The sequence below is a fragment of the Lissotriton helveticus genome, chromosome 3_2 (genome assembly GCF_964261635.1).
Source record: "Lissotriton helveticus chromosome 3_2, aLisHel1.1, whole genome shotgun sequence".
In the NCBI taxonomy this organism is placed as follows: Eukaryota; Metazoa; Chordata; class Amphibia; order Caudata; family Salamandridae; genus Lissotriton; species Lissotriton helveticus.
In genome coordinates, this window is record NC_136062.1 from 435,219,265 (window position 1) to 435,236,020 (window position 16,756).

Here is a 16,756-nt window from a genome sequence, read left to right on the forward strand (position 1 = left end):
CGTTGGTTGTGGGTGCAAGGCGTTTGTGTCTAAAGGCGACATGGCATAGATGATGTGTTGATATCAACAATGCAATGCGTTGATACTATTGCAATCAAGTAAAACTGCTGGGCTGAAGGCGATGCATTGGTCAAAAGCCACGCAGCGATGGGACTACGTCGTACTCAGAGCAGTGAATTACAGACTTCCCTGAAAAGGGGCTCGAGACTCATGTAATGGCATTTTATTTGAGGTGCTGTGCCAAAGTCGGGGCTGCATTGAAAGTCAAGGTTTTTGAGTAGTGCATTTGGCGAGCGGTGTCCACAGCTTTGGTGCAGGCAGTGATGATTCATCAATTTTGCAGTTGATTTCCTGGTTGCAGCACAAAATTCACCTCAAAGGTCCTAGACTAGATTTGGCACCATATGGCAGGGCAGGACTCAAAGCAGAAGTAGAAAGATACAGGTGTAGTCTCTGATGTACCTGAGACTTCAGCAACAGGAGGCAAGCGCACTCAAGCCCTTGGAGAACCTTAGAAAGATGGATGCTGAAAGTAAAGTGCAGTCTTCTCACTCCCAAGACAGAAGCAGCAGGCCAACCCAGCAAAGTGGCATTCCCTCCTGCCAGCACAACAGCTCTTCTTCCTGGCAGTATGTTCACAGTCCAGAAGTGTTCTGAGTATATGGTGTCAAAGGTCCAGTACTTTACCCATTTTCGCCTTTGAAGTGAGGAGAGTTCAAAGAAAGGTCTGAGTAGAACACATGACCCTGCCCTTCCTGGCCCTACCTCCAGCCACACTGCAGTGGGGTATGCAGCTCTTTATGTGGGGACAGTCACCACCCTATTCAGGTTCAAGTGTCAACTCCTCCCACCACTCTAGCTCTGGAATGCTCTTCAGCCAGGTGATAGGCCATCAGGATATGCAGGGCACACCTCGGCTTCCTTTGTGTGTGACTGTCTAGAGTGAATTCACAAACGTTAACTGTCATCCAGCTGAGATGTGTATTCTAGGGACAGGCAGAGGCACAGAATGGTTAAGATAGAAAATGCAACTTTTCTAAAAGTGACCTTTTCAGACTTGCAATTTAAATACCAACTTCACTAAAACATGTTTTTAAATTGCGAGTCTAGGGGCACCAAACTCCAATTTTTTATCTGCCTCTCCCAATTGGAAGATACACTTGTAAAATGTTACAAGGCAGTTCCAATGCTACCCTACGGGACAGATAGGCCTTGCTGCAGTGAATAATTATTTTAGCACTTTTTCACTACCAGGACTTGTAAACCCAACAAGTACATGTCCTACTATTTTAGTACAATGCACACTGCCCATGGAGCTACATCTACCTTCCTTAGGAATGCCTTACATGTAATAAGAAAGAAAGGTGTGAACCTAGCAAGTGGGTGTACTTGCCAGGTCGACATGGCTGCTGGAAACTGCACACACAGGCTCTGCAGCGGCAGTCCTGAGACATGTTTGAGGGTTACTCATGTGGGTGGCACAATCAGTGCCGACAGCCCACTAGTAGCAGTTGATTTACAGGCCCTGGGCAAACGTAGTGCTCTGTACTAGGGATCTACCAGTAAATCAAATATGGCAGTCATGGAGAAACCAAATGCCATTGTTTCAAAACACATGCACTGGACAGCTGTGGTAAAGAAACCAGAGTCCCAAAACCGGAATAACAGAAGTACAGCACGTAGTCAAAAACAGGAGGTCAGAATCAAAAAGACAGGGGAGATCACGCCAAAAGTCAGGTCTAACAATTGGGATATGTGCATCCTAACAATGACATGAGTGCGCCTATGTGACAGACTATATTTTTAAGTAAATGTTATATTTTTGCTTGTTGTGCTTAACTTTCTTTTCGTTTCAGGCACCAGAATCACCATGTTCTCATTAAAAACTATTTTTTGTTACTTGTAACAATTCACCACCAGGACAGTGATTCTCAGCACCTGCACAGGATGGGAGGTAGAGGAGCTGATGCTCCATAGCAAGAGATCGGGAAGGCCACAATCATGGAAGGGTCTGGCAGCATTGATCTGGCATTGTTTTGTCTATTAGAAAGAGGCTAGTTTTATCATTGGGTGTTATTATGGTCTGAACTATCTACTCTTGAATTTGGTGATTTAATCATACACTTTAGCTTTAGTTAGTGAGACTTGCCCCTGTCCACCCTTGAAGGCATATGCCCTCTCTCTCTCAAAACACAATGATTCTCATATTCCTGCTCATCGACTTATTTTCTAGATCAGGCACATTTCTCTTTTTTTTCGTTTGGAACCTTCATTTGTTTCTGCTGTCGATGCTTTATATACTGACACCTCCTGCTTCAAAGTTTTTTAACTTACCCTCAACCCTAGGGTAGCATTAGTAAGTTTCCTTTTTTGGGAACTGAATGTAATCTCACTTTGCATATGTTGTTTTTAATAATGTGTACTTGCATTTGCTGAATTTAATCAGCTGGATTATGGATTATATTCATACATGCTGTCTTCTACTGATTTCGATTTGAGGTTGTATATTTACAAATTTGTTATTAAACCATGATGCTTTGAAAATGTACAGATCTTAGTCTTTCCTGTCGGGCAAATTCTGCTTCACTGATATTGATATATCTCTGAATTTAAGATTTTAGCCTCAGTTTGAGATAAAGGTCCATCCCAGTGGACGGAACTGCGATTCAACTTAGTCCCAACTTTGCCCAACGCAAACACTTTCCTACTCCGTCATGCTATCAACACTAAGGTAGTCTCAGTTTAACACCTTCCATTCTCACGACGAGCTCAGCTCGTCATGAGCCACGGTGCTCATGTGCTCATGACGAGCTGAGCTCGTCATGACCGTTAGAATGCTCGCACGCTGGGCAAAATCCCCTGCTGTGCGAGCGTTCTGCGTGGGTGTGGTCATGACGAGCTCAGCTCGTCATGAGCACATGACCATCGTTGCTCATGATGAGCTGAGCTCGTCATGAGCACTGGGGCGCTGCGCGCGAAAGCACGGCGGGGGAATATGCCCCTTATGGACGGGGTTATTATGAGCTAGTTTCCGTAAGGACTTTAGGCTGACCTCCAAGTGCCCGAAACTTGGAAGATGTGAGTTTGTGACTGGCAAGACCACACTAAATGGAATATGTGCATTCATCTCAGACATGGGTAATAACTCTGAGCTGCATTCCAGACCATCCTTTTTATTCTTCACTGTGTCCTTAAAAATCTGTACCAGCTAGACACACTAAGTTCTGCTCACATGCCCCCCCCCCTCCATAAAGAATTGCGTCTTGCCTCAGTGGGCTGTACAGTGAGATGTGGGACCCATGTCTCGACATAACCAACACACTCTGGACACTGGACATCAGAGGAAAAAAGCAAAAAAAGAGCTGATGAAATATCTGAATGCTTGTATTGATATTCTCTGGGGAAGGAAACACTAAATAAATATTTTGTGCCAGGGCTCTGACCAAGAGGTCACTGCAGCTTGCACCACCCATTGCCCTTGACATTGCTGCCAAAACAACTACTAACCATCTCTCTCGCATATAAATGTGACAGTTCAAATTGTTCTTAGACCCGAAAGCTAAAGGAATGGCTGGGGAGGCAGGTATTAGCAATATTTGAATTTATATTGCTTTCCTAAACAACTGTTGTTATACTGCTCATCTCTAAATTACTGAGCAGCTCCACCTTGTGGCAGACTGCCCATAGTGTGTTGTTAACAACTAGGTGCCGAGCACCGGAAACCAATTAAGTGCCGGTGCTCAGCAACGGAAAGCACCAGCTCAAATTAAGTACTGGTCATAGCAGAGAGGATCTGTATCTTCCTCTCTCAAATGAAAATATCAGCAGACTTAGGAGAGGAGGGAAGTTTGGCGGTAATGTCTTTGATTAAATGTTAAGCCTTCTGGTCCTTAGTAGGACAAGCAACAACGGGTCAGATGTATGAGGCCATTTTCCCGTTCGCAAATGCGAAAAAGCCTTTTGGAATAAAATATGAAATTGCAAAATTTGTGATTCCCTATTTTGCAAATGCATTCAAGGAATCACGAATTGCGATTCCTTAAATGCAATGCAGGTATCACCCAAGTTGTGCGATTTTACCGTAAGAAATCGCAAATTACCACTAGCTTCAAGTTGGTGGTATTTTGCAATTTCTTTAAAAATTCACTTTTTTGCATTTTTCAAAGTGCCATGTGGCACACAAACATGCCCTTGGGGAATGTATGTGCACCACATGTTCACGGATACATATTTCAGGGGTGCTACATGGTGTCCTTTTGACACCCTTGCACCCTTCAAATTGCATTTGCAATTTGAAGTACCTAATGGGTACTCGCAAATTGCGAAAGTCTCCCTATTCATTCCTATGGGCCTGCGGGCCCATAGGAATGAATAGGCAGGTGTTCCTTAATTGCGAATCGCAATTTGCGATTCACAATGAAGGAATCACAATTATTATTATGATTCCTACATACATAGAATTTTGCGAGTCTTTAATAGCGATTCGCCAAAAATCGCTATTAAGGAATCACAAACTGCTAAGATGATACATCTGCCCCAAAGTGAGGTAAGGGATGCTTGTACTAACTCACTAGTGATTGCTGTGGACACAATCAGTCCTATGTTTTGTGTTCCTCACTGAGTGGAACCCAGACAGGCAGTTCGAGTAGGAACTATTCCCCCTGGATTTGCATAGGGCTGGTCTTCTGACCAGAGTGACACAAGCGAAAAATGATGGATTGGAATGTGGCTCTGTGAGACCGCCAGTGGAGGAAATATTCAAGAATTTCTTCTATCTCGCCGTTGTTTGTTTCTCAAATCTGTTAATCATAAAATATTTAGGATTTCAACTCACTTTCAGAGAGCTATATTTTATCTACAGAAAGTAATTTATTGTGCTGGGAAAAAATGTTCTGAGGATGTTCAGCGGTGTTTATTTTTCGTAAAAACAAATGTTACAGAAAAGGTGCCTTTGAGGACAGCCTTGTACAGAGAAGGCTTTCAAGATGTATAAAGGGTGCCGAGTCGCTCTGCCTAGGATGTTTGATCTTCGTTTCCGCAAGATAAGATGGGATGAAATGTGAAAACTACTGGGGCCTCATTTATGAGGCCGTTCGTCAGTTTTGCGCATCTGATGCTTCACTTTTTGTGACGCATCGGCGGCGTAAAACATGCCTTCTGTTGCGCACTCTTTACAAAGTGACGCATCTAAGCAGATGTGTCACTTTGTAAACCCCTGCGCTACATTATACCTGCGTCAGGTATAATGTGTGCAGGGGGGGGCGTTCCCCCCAAAAAAGGCTTGTATAAGTGACGCAGTGAAATCTATTAGATTTCACTGCGTCACTTCTAGGACGCTGTTGCGTCAAAATCCTACGCCTGCCTCACAGCAGGCGTAAGACTGACGCAGGCCCTTTCCCATGGGGCTTACACCATGTGAAAGAATGCATTGCTGGAGTTGCGTCACTTTTGTGACACACGACAGCAATGCGTCACTTTTGCGCCATATAGATACGTCAGAAATACTGACGTATCTGTAACTCCTTGCGACATGATGCATCATACATTAAATATGACGCATCAGGTATGTCGCAAGGAGTGCGCACTGAGAAGTGACGCATCGCTGCTTTCACGCAGCGATGCTTTAATACTCATAAATGAGGCCCCTGATGTGGGAGGGAGGTGGAGCCAGCTTTACCAACCGAAAGCAAAAGTAAAGAATTTGTGTTATTTGGGAACATAAAAAGCCACTGGCAATGGAATAAAGATTTCCAATGGACAAGGCTGTAAATTGATGCAGGTAACTGCAGCGAATTGGAGTGAAACCCCGCAAATCTGTGGAACATGAGATAGGTTTAGGGTACCTGAATTATGCAAAGTAGTGGTGACTAGATTCCTTTTTTAAGGCAAATATTCCTCGTTACGTCATCAACAGAAAACCAAGCCACTACATACGGGTTATAGTATGTTGTAGAGAGGCTATAGAAAGCGCATAAGGTGGCTTGAGATGAACTTTGTAAAACAGAAGGATGCAATTTGCTTATATGGTGCTGGATGAGCCGGTGCACCTTGAGTTGACCTGCCAGCTACTCAGCGACAGCGTAGATCATGTTCTTTGAATTCTTCCTAGTGCTGGTAAAACCGACACACCTTGATTTCCACATTTTAGTGAGAACAGCAAGGTGTGGTGGCAGCAGCCATGTGGGAAGGTGTGGTGGCAGCAGCCATGCGGCAAGGTGTGGTGGCAGCAGCCATGCAGCAAGGTGTGGTGGCAGCAGGCATGCAGCAAGGCGTGGTGGCAGCAGCCATGCAGCAAGGTGTGGTGGCAGCAGCCATGCAGCAAGATGTGGTGGCAGCAGCTGTGCAGCAAGGTGTGGTGGCAGCAGCCACGCAGCAAGGTGTGGTGGCCGTGGTCATGCAGGAAGGTGTGGTGGCAGCTGTCATGCTGCCAGGTGTTGTGGCAGCATTCATGCTGCCAGGTGTTGTGGCAGCATTCATGCAGCCAGGTGTGGTGGCAGCAGCCATGCCGCAAGGTGTGGTGGCAGCAGCCATGCAGCAAGGTGTGGTGGCAGCAGCCATGCAGCAAGGTGTGGTGGTAGCTGCCATGCAGCAAGGTGTGGTGGTAGCAGTCATGCAGCAAGGTGTGGTGGCCACAGTCATGTAGCAATGTGTGGTGGCAGCAGTCATGCAGCAAGGTGTGGTGGCAGCAGCCATGCAGCAAGATGTGGTGGTGCAGCCATGCAGCAAGGTGTGGTGGCAGCAGCCGTGCAGCAAGGTGTGGTGGCCACAGTCATGCAGAAAGGGGTGGTGGCAGTAGTCATGCAACAAAATGTGGTGGCCGCAGTCATGCAGGAAGGTGTGATGGCAGCAGTCATGCAGCAAGGTGTGGTGGCAGCAGTCATGCAGCCAGGTATGGTGGCAACAGTCATGCAGCAAGGTGTGGTGGCAGCATCCAATCAGCAAGTTGTGGTGGCAGCAGTCATTCAGCCAGGTGTCGTGGTGGAAGCAGTCATGCAGAAAGGTGTGGTGGCAGCAGCCATGCAGCAAGGTGTGGTGGCAGCAGCCATGCAGCAAAGTGTGGTGGCAGCAGCCATGCCGCCAGGTGTGGTGGCAGCAGCCATGCAGCAAGGAGTGGTTGCAGCAGCCATGTAGCAAGGAGGGGTTGCAGCAGCCATGCAGCAACGTGTGGTGGCAGCAGCCGTGCAGCAAGGTGTGGTGGCCACAGTCAGGCAGGAAGGTGTGGTGGCAGCAGCCGTGCAGCAAGGTGTGGTGGCCACAGTCAGGCAGGAAGGTGTGGTGGCAGCAGTCATGCTGCTAAGTGTGGTGGCAGCAGCCATGCAGCCAAGGTGCTGCAAATATCACAAATGCTGAGAGCCCCACTCTAAGTCACCCCCTGTGCTGGTGGTAATTGTGTACCTTGTAACTAGAGGTACTGCAGTGTGCGGCATTTGCTTGGAGTTGAATCAAATCACCATTTTGACTTGTGGACCTTGGAATGAGGGACAATATGCCAATAGGATGTGTTTTCCCACACCTCAGAGATGTGCAAATCTGGAAGTTGCACAGCTTCCACCTGGCGGAAATCAGGGTAGCAAACAGCCCAGGTGTTAAAATGTTAGATTCCTTATTCTGGTGTTGAAGGGAGTTTGCACCTTCATCAGAATTTAGGAGACTCTCCGAATGGGGCACTAAGTATATTCAATATGTTTCTCACCGTTTGGTACCAACCTCTACTGTTTACCACTGCAAAGATGAGATGTTTTGTGAGCCCAGTACAAAGTTCAGTTCATTCACAAGGTCCACAGATGAGCTGACAATGGATCTGGAAACATCTTCTTCTCCAGAGATGAGGACCTGCGGAATCACCAGTGCTATGAGATGTTGTGGAGCATCACACATGGCACGTTTGGGGGTCACACAGTTTTCACAATGAGGGATCCCCGCTTGGTCATTGTGGCTTCACAGTAGGGGGAAAAGCTTGTTGCTGCAACATTGACAATTAACCTGCCAGCCAGGGCAAGAGGAATATTTAACTTTCCCTCATAAGAGAGACAATCTTTACTGCTGTCCTTGTGACTAGTCACTTTAAGACAGATCACTCTGTCTATGTTACCAACACATCAGTATTCTGTTGCTGTGCGAGACGGTCCATTGACAGGCTTTTACATCGCGGTAAATTACATAGCGGTTTTTACAACGCAAGTAGTTACAATGACTTGCGTTGGAGGGCGCAGGATTTAGGAGTAGTATAATTTACTATTCCAACTCCAGTCTACGTACAGTAGGGCAGGTGTTGGATAGTAAATTATACAGTCGTACTTGTCCTAGAGCGCCCTCCAGCGCAAGTCGTTGTAATGACTTGCATTGTTAAAACTGCGATGTAATGGCATCGCGAGGTAATCCCCGCGTTGTAAACGATGTTTCCACTCTCAAATCTTTATTTCCTTTCTTAGGATCTCTTTACCGCTACTTGCTTCCAACGCTGCCTCCCAATCTGTTTTCATGTAGAGTCCATGCACCTGACGGAATCAGACGCAGGTCGGACAGCATCCCAAGCCAAAATGTCGGATTACACTTAACCATTAGTGTTCACTAATATGTACGTTGGCATAAGGTATTTCTATAGTGCAAAGCTAGCCAAAAAGAAGCAAGTACTGTACATGGTCAAAGGCAAGCTTAAAGTCAGCGAGTAATAGGAGAGGGAGCAAAGTTGTGGACTGTCTGTAAGATTCACAGAGCTAAATAAACAGAGCCACCACCCATCATTTTCAATATAATCTTTTCTATCTATAGAGATTTCACACAGTTAGTGAATATCGGAAATGCCAGGAGGATCCCCACAAACATGCCACTGCATTGCTGAACATGGCAATCTCAACCAGTGGTAGAGGTGGACAGTTTTTGGAGGGTAGAGTGCAAACTTAATAGTAAATACTTCATTAGCTTTACAATGCAGTTGTGTGGATCTTGGGGTGTCTGTGTGTGAATGTGCCTTCAGAAATAGAATGTCATGTCATTGTTTGCAAAGTGCCATCTCAGAGTTAGTCAAGTTATCTATATTGTTGTTAGTAATAAGCCATAAACAATTATAATCACAAAACTGTGCAAATATATGAGTTGGAGATAAAGGAAATACAATCAAATCAGTATTGACAGAAGAGGAGGGAATCATGGTGCTGTACCACCTTTTCCTTTTAAAACAATACAAGAAAGCAGTTACATCAGCCCTGAGGTTGTGCACTGTTTCAAAGATAGAAGCTATTATTTTATTTTAAAATCGTAATACTTAAAAGTACTGTAGGCGAGACAAGAATCACAGGGTTCTGTTCCTAAACACAGTTCGGGGTGCAGGGCTGACTACACTAATATTTCCTAGATGTTCCATAGCCCACCCTTTGTTGGCCATTTACCAATATGAGCCATTTATCCCATGCTTAAGAGGTACTGGACTGAATCAGTGTCTAGATCAGTGTTCCCCAAACATTCTAGAACAACAACTAATTTTTTAGAACAACAAATGTTCGCAAACCACTTAAATTTAATGGCCATGAGGCGCGGCAATTTTTTAAGGTAACTAAGGCATTGTGTGGTCCCACATTGTCATTTGCAGACATCAAGACTGCCTTAGACTTCAGTGGAGTTGCCCTGGTGCTGGGGAGGCAGGATGCTGGGATGACATGCAGTCGATGAGGGTGTCTTTGCAGTTTCCCTCGCTCCGCCTTGCACGACCCCTGGCCCGTCCTTGGTGGGCCAGGACTCATATCATCCAGCTAATGGAAATGCGGCAGGTACGAACCTTTTCAAGTAGCTTCAAAATGGCCGCCTGATGACAAGTTTCGATTGGGAGCTCCCTGGCTAGTGATTGCCTTTTTGGCTTCAACCCCCTTCTTGGACCACCTCTAACACCTGAGCTTAGATTTGACTGTTGTTCTCATCACACCACCTCCCGCATTGGAATTTCACTTTTTCAGAATAATACGCGTTCATCATCCTGATATCGGAGACCGAGCAATATGTCCAATGCCCGGTGGAACTGCCTAGACAGCTATAGAGCAGATCAGCCCTGGTTTATCCCCTAGGCCATCACCTACCCAGCCGGACATTGGGCACTGTTCTCCCCGTCTCCATGCTGTGTGATTTTCATACCCCCTTACCCTTCTAAGCTCCATTTATTTAGTTTCTACTCTCTTGAAATGTTTTTCTAGTAACTGATGTAACGTGTAACTGATGTATTTTTGTCATTTCTGTGGCAGCTTATGTAAAGCACTCTGATACCTCCGGGTCTAGCCAGCGCTATATAAAACTCTCAAAATAAAAAACAGCCACTAATTTTGCACAAACGTACAGCTTTACTGATAAAACCATATAGCGCACAGTTGTTAATGTGTGGAAATTGAGGGGCATATTATCAAGGGGGTTTATCTCCGCTTTTTTGGCTTTAAAAGCCAAGAAAGCAGAGATAAAATTATCTCCCTATTACCTAGCTGTCGCTAACACCAGTTAGCGACAGCTAGTAGGAGATAGCGACCATCTTGGGCCCCACTTTGCATGTCAGTGATATTTATCACTAATGACATGCAAAGTGAGCGTGCCAAGATGTTAGCGACTGGAAACAGTCGCTAACATCGCTATCTCCTATTACCAACTTTTGGAGATATTCGCGCTAAGCGCGAATATCTCCAAAAACTAACACCTGCCCTGAGCAGTTCGTAGCCATGTTATCCAATGGGAGGTGAATAACATGGCTAACAGCATTAGCTCGGTAATGCATGAATATTGCTGACTTTTCAGCGATATTCATGCATTGCGGCCGTTTTTTATCGCATTTGCGATAAACCTTGATAATAGCAAGGTTTATCTGCGATAATTTCTGACGATGCTTAGCGTTAAAAAATTCGTTGCTAAGCATCGTTAGCGATAAATATCGCTTAACGTTGGTAATATGCCCCCGAGTTTCTGTGAATATTTATCATTTGCGCTTCACCAAGTAAGTTCTGTCACAAAGTGCAAATACATTGCTACATCTTGATTCTGAGAACATTTAAATAAAGGCGCCAACCATTTCCAGCACTGAGTTTTGCTTTTTTAACAAAAAAATAAAAAATGTACTAATAAATCTGGTCCCCAATCATATAGCTCACTGAAGGAATGATTACATGAAGGCTTTTCCATATACACTCTGGTTGGAAAGACACCCTATCTAATTTTAAGGTATAAAGTGCAATGTGCCCCTGGTAACTTGCAATCAAGATAAGTGCTTCAAGAGAGGTAATTTCTAGCCTGTTTCTGCAGATGCAATGACTTAAGTTTCAAGGACAAAATTAGTCCTTGACCTTAGGGATGGAATCAGATGTTGGAGAGGAGTTGGCCTAACGGCTAGGGCGCTCGACCTCGGACCTGGGGATCTGGGTTCGAGTCTCGGTAACGACGCCAAAACCTCCTGTGATTCTGGGCAAATCACTTAATCTCGCCGTGCCTAAAATGAAGGTGTGTCCGTCCTCAAGTAACGTAACTGGTGCTATGTAAAGCTCTGATACCTGATTTGGTTCTGGTCTAGTTCGCGCTATATAAAACTCTGCAAAAAAAAAAAGATGTCATTGTTGCTGGGTCAGTACAGAGATGGCTCTACCCCAGATCAGTTAAAGTCTTTTTGATAAAGGATGCTATGCATTACTGGAGAGCTTGGTGGGCTCAGATGCTTCGGATAGAGCCCCCCAAAACGGTGTTGGTTCAATCAGAACTAATACATCACAGGAGCTAGAGCAAACACATCCGCAATGAGACTAATACAAAACCACAAAAACAAAAAACAGGGGGGAAGTAGTGTCCCAAAACCTAGTTTTAGCTGTGATCCTAGAAAGTAATTTCCTATGATTTAGAGTAGGCCTGGGCGGCAAATTCCGTTCCGCTCGCGGAATTTGCGGAATTTGGGTAATTTCCGCGGAGAACGGGAAATTGCCCAAAAAATTGCGTTCCGCGACTTTGTGAAATTATTTGCTTGTTCATGTTCTCAAATGCATGTTTGCGAGATACTTCCCGCCTAGCATGCAAACAGCGTTTCCGAACAGTAAAAAAGCATAACGAAGAAGCAATTTCGCGCGTTCCCGGAATTTCTGCATGTTCGCGGAGATTTTTTACTGTTTTGCCGAGATTAGCGTAACGATATTACGCGAATTCCGCCCACCCCTAATTTAGAGCTGCCTTGAACTGCTGTAGCCCCATAATGTCAAACACAAAGGGGCCGACTCACAGAACTAACTTACGACAAAATCCTAAACGTACTACTTTTGGTATTCACAGAAGGTATTTAGCAGTCTTAAATTAGGATTTTGTCTTACATTAGGATTTTGTCTTAAGTTAGGATTTTGTCTTAATTTAAATTTAAGAAAAACCTAAGTTAAATTTAAGTTTAATTTACGACAAAATCCTAATTTAAGACAAATTCCTAATTTAGGACAAAATCCTAATTTAAAACAAAATCCTAATTTAGGACAAAATCCTAATTTAAGCCAAATCCTAATTTAAGATAAAATCCTAATTTAAGACAAAATCCTAATTTAAGATAAAATCCTAATTTAAGACTGCTAAATGCCTTCTGTGAATACCAAAAGTAGGAAGTTTAGGATTTTGTGTTAAGTTACCCCCACATGCATCAACCTATTTAGGAAGTGCAAACGGTGCGAATCGGTAATTCGGCCGTTTACGCTTCCTAAATACGTTTTTGGGATGCATGAAACATTTTTTCAAAATTCGTTTTTTTTTGCATTTCCTAAAAATGCAAATGCATTTAAGGAATCGCATTTGTGCGATTCCTTAAATGCAATGCATCAATTTAAAAAAAAAAAGCGAATTTTGAAATAGGAAGTGCAAATTAACACGAGGTTGACCCTCGTGTTAATTTGCGAAATTCTTTCAAAAAGCACAAAAATGCATTTTGGAAGGTGTCATGTTACAGACACACATGTCCTTAGGACATGTGTGTCTGAAACATGCACTTTAAAATACATTTCAGGGGTGCAGGGGGGGTCCTTTGGACCCCCCTCTGCACCCTTGCAATGCATCAACAATTTGCGATTTCCTAAAAAAGAAATGCAAAACGGCATTGATTCCTATGGGCCTCTAGGCCCATAGGAATCAATGTAATGCCATTCCTTAATTGCGATTCGCAATTAAGGAATAGCAAATTCCGAAATTTAAGATTTCCTAAAAATTTTGAGGATTTCTTGATGCATAGGATTTTGCAATTCCTAAATAGCGATTCCTTAATTTTCGCTATTTAGGAAATGCAAAATCCTAGATTGATGCATGTGGCCGTACGTTCTGTAAATCGGGCCCAATAACAATAATACCAACCCTGGCATTTGTAAAGCGCAAACAAATCACCCCTAAGGGTCTCAAGGCACTGGGAGCCGTCGGGCCAACACAATGCTACTGTTTTTGTCTGTATAAATGTAAAGTGACACTTAGAGGCTGATTCTGTTTTTAGAGCATAAGATGGAATTTGTTTATTTATTTATTTTACTATTTTTATTTAAGAGTTTTATCTAGCCGTGCCAAGACCCACGTATACCCAAACTCTTTAAAACATTAAATGTCCAGGTTGCCAGCATGTCTTGATGGGCAATTGATGTCCTGCTAGTTGAGATGTTGGTTGAGGAGGAGATCCTTTAGCTGTCTTTTGATGCCCAGGAGGGCTGGCTTTAACCTGATATGCACTGGAACGGAGTTCCAGATTTTTGGGGCATTGCTCAAGAAGGAGCCTGCCTAGGTCTTCCTTTTTGTGGGCTGTTGGCGGTATAAGGAGTAGGATTTTTGAACTTTTGAGGCTTATTGTCTGACCCGCCCTTTTGAATTTTGAGGCAAGTTAAGCTGGTTTCCCAGTATGGAGGGATTTATTAGTGAGACAGGCAGTTCTTAAACGGCAGAGAGCTTCAACAGTTCAGTTCTTTCAGGGCAGGGGAGATGTGGTCATATTTTTTAATTCCAGTGACCATTGTGGCTGGTGAATTGAGAGTGGTTCTAAGTGGTGTAAGGTGGGATTTAGCAGTGCTTGTGTTTTTCCTTAGTCTGATCTAGACACCAGCGTTTGTGGCAGATTTAAGATCATTCAGCGGTAGGAAAGGTTTGATTTTGTTCAGGAGTTTCAGGTTGTAGAAGGCACTCTTCGCACGGTTCTTTTTATGATCTTTCATGGTCAGTTTGGGGTCCGGTGTGATTCCTAGAGATTTGGTGGCGTTAGGTAGGGTTAGCCTGCTGTCTGGCAGAGTTACATTTTTAACATGGCTGACGCCATCAATATGATAGGTCCAACTCAGTTTGTGATTGAAGGGTGTGCTCAGATGATCATAAAACAAAACATTGTCAAGGGGTTTCTTGCCAACACTTGGTAAGCTTTTCGGGGAGGGGGCGTGAAGTTGACATTCGGAAGGGGAGTGTTACATGATTTTATTAGGACAACTCCTACAGTATGGAGAGTTTTATTTAAACTTCCTCAGTCCTGGAGTTGGCAAACATTTGAAAAATTACAATTTCTGACATCTGTGGAAGTGGACTTTCCATTAGCATTCAATATAAAAATAATAATGACGCCTGTGCGTGCAAGAGAGATAGTGCTAGGGGTAATGTGGGTACAGAATGTGTGATCTTTCCATTTGCATCGTTTCTTCTGTGTGATTTACAATTCTAGTGCTTTGAAGGTAGCGATGGCTACAGCAGGGGTAATGTGTGTACACAATGTGTGATCATTCCATATGCATCTACTTTGTGATTAACAATTGTAGTGCTTTGAAGGTAGAGAGGGATATAACAGGGCGGGTGTGGGTACAGAATGTGTGATCTTTCTGTATGTATCCTATCTTCTGTGTAATTAATAATGCTCGAGGTTGCAGGAATCTCTCCTCTCTCTCCACCATAATCACTGGAGTGATCTAGACATTTTTATTGTTTCCTAAAAGCTGCTGGTGGACACACAAGGAACTCTGCAGCAGGTCCATATAAATCCATACAACATTTCAAAACACAGCGCCCCAGAGCTTGGCTCCTGGTGCGTTTGCACCTTTCGCACCACCCTAGAGCCGGCCCTGGGTTGGACCACTTGGGTGGTTCCGGGAATCAAGAAGGACCTGTGTGCTGAAAACATCTCTGGCAGTTAGCAGAGCTACAGCCTATGGCAATGCCCTGATTCATGAGTCTCTGAAGCCTTATTGTCTGAGAATTCTCAAGGCAAGAAGCAGAGGAGTGCCACCCTCACTTTAAAACCATGAGCCTTGCACTGTCCACTCACAGGAATGTTATTTATTCTCCTACTACTCCATGATGCTTCATGGAAGCCACAGGGCCTTGCACTGCCCACCCACAGTAATCCCATGTGACCACCTAGACCTCTGCAGTGCTTCACTGCAGGGAAGCCACAGGGCCCAGGAGCAGTTAACCTGGAAGGAAAACACTGTATGAGGCACAATCTATGCAATGTAGATATTGTCCCGATCATCTACTCAGACCCTTGTGTCCAACCAATTTCAATATATTTGCATTGACAACCGTCTTAGCAAAATAGAAAAGTATACAAAATATTCATTATACAAAAATAAAAATGGCCCACAAATTTATTAAAACGTCTGTTACAATCAAAATACAATCAAATCCATAATTTGTCTTACAAAATATGGTGAGAAGTACCCAGAGTCCATCATGTAAACTAATATTATAAGACACTTATTATATGAGAAAAAGAAACACGTGCTAATCTAGCAGTGGCTACTTCATGTTTTCCCTTCTTTCTTCCAAAAAGGTCTATGCATATTTGACCACTTCAAAGAGTGTATGTAACAGAGATGTCTCACTGCATAACAATGCCTTGGGCAGTGGTTCTTAACCTTTTCACTTCTGTGGACTCTCACTCAATTATTACTTGAATCTGGAACCCCCACTGAGTCATTAATGCAAGGTGTGCCCCCCCTACCTAAGCACTGTCGGTGATTTGAATCTGAAAATACCCTTATATATCAAACAAATGCTCATATATTGAAATACTTTATTTAATTCATAATCAAATACAAAAAACATTGTCAAATTTAATATTCTGCTTCTTCAATTGTATATCTTTTATTAATTTTATTAGTTTTAATATTATTTAACTTTGTTCAACAGTCGTAGCTCCCTGAATAGGCCTGGCAGACCCCCAGGGGATCACAAGTTAAGAATAAGCCCGGGTGGATATCTTTGATCTGTGTGCTGAGTTTGCAGAGTTTGCGGATGTTTGGAAGTTTTTTCCTTGCTTGTGCATGCCTCACTTGTGCTCCCCAGCGGTAGATTGGCAAGCGCAAGCGAGAAAAATCCAATATTAGCCCACTTCCCTACGAGGTATCTCAACGCAGGCAGTCGCGGATGATCGCTACTGCTCGCGTTGAGAAACCTTCTGTTCACGTCGAGTAAGCTGCTGCTCGAGTAGTACTTCTACTCGAGCGGCAGAAAGAAGCGTGCCTGATTGTACTGTGTGAAATGTCATACATGCTGATTTTACAGTGCCGCACAAACACCTGTCACAAAAAATGATTGCGAACGGCGTGAGGTAACCCACTCAGCCGCTCACAGAACTCTGTGTCGTTTGGCAGAGTTTTTTTCACTTTACGGAGTTCCGCATAGCGGAACTCTGTGAACTCCGCCCAGGCTTATTTAAGAACCACTCCCTTAGGGCAAGAAGAGAGATTACAATCTGGATTGTACTATTCATAAAATGGACAGAAAAAGAGGAAGCGCGCAAGGGTTCTTCTTTTGG

The 16,756-nt window shown here is 43.9% G+C and overlaps 1 long non-coding RNA gene across 1 annotated transcript in view; it reads right to left on the bottom strand.

The window, feature by feature from the left end:
• Window positions 1-16,756, bottom strand: part of LOC144826351 (uncharacterized) — a 745,226-nt gene that overhangs the window by 49,146 nt on the left and 679,324 nt on the right. The window lies entirely within an intron of this gene.